Source organism: Bactrocera oleae, chromosome X (genome assembly GCF_042242935.1).
Source record: "Bactrocera oleae isolate idBacOlea1 chromosome X, idBacOlea1, whole genome shotgun sequence".
Classification (NCBI taxonomy): Eukaryota; Metazoa; Arthropoda; class Insecta; order Diptera; family Tephritidae; genus Bactrocera; species Bactrocera oleae.
The window spans coordinates 30,516,858-30,519,145 of record NC_091541.1 but is presented as its reverse complement, the minus strand read 5'-3'; the positions used below and the strand labels follow the sequence as shown (position 1 = coordinate 30,519,145).

Here is a 2,288-nt window from a genome sequence, read left to right as displayed (position 1 = left end):
TAGAGTGTTAACGTGTAAACACCAATTAAGCTATTAGTAAGAAGAAGAGATACAAGTGTTAAGTGGCTGAAATTAGAAATAAAGAAATGTGTATAGCATTAAATTGGGACTTTTATTTAACAATCCAGGGATCAAACTCAAGAGCTAGTTACAAGTTAAAAGATTTATCGAGAAATCCGTTACAATTGGTGTCAGAAGTGGGATTGTCAAATAAATTTTCCAAGAGAGAATTGTTTTAAAATGGCAAAGTCTAACGAACTGAAGATTCCACAACAACACAAAGGAGCTAGAAAAAAGTGATTTAGCAACAAATGAAATAAAGTCCGAATTACAACCAAGGTTATGAGAGGCCGTGCAAACAGAAAACATTAATGTTGACGAATATGTGTTTCATTTTAAAGGAAAAAACTACGAAGATAGAAGCAAAGGAAGAGGCTCAATGCTCGTCAAAGATTATGGACATAAACAAGATTTTCACTATAACATCGCAGATGGGAAAAGAGCAGGATGTACGTATATCGCAAATGATAGCGCAAATGTTCCAGATGTCAACGCAATTATCGCCACAAATAGCAGAGGCACACACAAATGGTGACACAACAATCCCAATTGTCCTCGTTAGAAATGCGATTGTCAACGCAGTTGGAAGAGCAGTTCGCAGCGCAAGATGCACGTTTATGAGCAAAGGTGTCCTCACAGTTGGAAAGCAGTTCGGAGCGCAAAATGCACGTTTATCAGCACAGGTGACCTCACAAATAGCAGAAGCGTCCTCACAGATTTCGGAAGAGCGGGCCTAAAGTAAAACTGAACTGGATGAGTTGAAAGATCGTTTCCGCGAGCTACAATTGAATCGGCCAATTATATCAACAGCTTCTGCCAAGGTAAAACTACCATCTTTTGATGACACTGTTCCATTCCACGTTTTTAAACTTTAATTGCAAAAGACGGCGGCAGCAGAAGATAAAGGTGCTGCATTGTGCGTTGCATTGAAAGGATGTGCAACGGAGATATTACAGACCATTCCAAACGGTGAGGCAAGTACTTATGAAACGTTGATGGGTGCATTAGAAAGACGGTATGGTAGTGAGCACAGGAAGCAGATCTTCCCAATCGAGTTGCGAAATCGCCGTCAGAAAGCCAATGACTCCCTGAGGGGAGATTGAGAGGTAAGGTCACTTTGTTTATGCACATAAATCCGGGAAATACATCGAGGATACGAAAATTCAGACCTACACGCTTCGCTGCATTAGCATGTCCAACATTGACGTTTGCAGAACCCGTTTCGTATGCTCTGGCACAGGAAACTGCACCTCTGCATAGCAGTCGAACATTTAAAGCTCATACGGTAGAAATAAAAGAACACACTTGGGTGAACCGTTTATTTGAAAAAATTGACAACATGCAGAAAGCACTGAAAAAATCTACAGAAACGCGTAGGAAAAATGAAAGTGAGATTAAATCCTTCAACTGTGGAAAAAGTGGCCATATTACACGCAACTTTAACCATTCCAATATAACAGTTGGATGTAAACGCAGAGCTCAGGAATATCAAGCAAATGTTAAATCTAACTTGGCGAGCCAGCGAAAAAGGCCATGGGCTGGCTCCCGCAAGCAAATGCCCTGTAATCTCTATTTCACAAATAAGCAGGAATACGAGTAACGTCACCGTAAGTAAACGGCAAAAAGCGCATACTGACTGTGGATACAGGCGCATCACATCCAATAATTCGATCTGATCTGGTTGGTAAATAAGTGTATAGCCATTAAATTGGGACTTTTATTTACAAACCAGTGATCGAACCCAAGAGTGATTTATAGGTAGGCATTATCTGGAGCAAAGTTGCGTACTGCAACTGGAGAAGTTATCCAAGCTCTCGGAAAAGTAACGTGCGAGATCGTAATTTGAAAGGAAGCCGTGTTACACAACTTGATAGCGGCAGATATCGTCGACGAAGTTGACTTTCCAGCGAATCAAGAAATCAAAATTGACATGAAGAACAGAATCTATACAAATATGGAAACTCCACTTATGTTCTGTTACGATAATAAGTACAACGTTAGACAAGTGATGACAACAGAGAGCCAGCAGATCCCACCAAAATCAGAAGCAGTTTTTTGGGCAGAAATAGAAGGAGAATATGTTCCAAGCAAACGGTGGACTGTTTGACAAGATAAAGATGTTCCAGTAAGAGTACTTAATGAGTGCAAGTTACCAATCAAACTCTCCAAAGATGCTATATAAGGGCAGTGTCAAGAAATTGAGGCCGTGATAAGTTGTAAAATAGGTC

General features: G+C 40.3%; 1 pseudogene; it reads left to right on the top strand.

Moving 5' to 3' along the window:
* The first annotated feature begins 240 nt into the window (after positions 1–240).
* On the top strand, positions 241–1,660 carry LOC138858195 (uncharacterized; annotated as a pseudogene).
* The last annotated feature ends 628 nt before the right edge of the window (positions 1,661–2,288 follow it).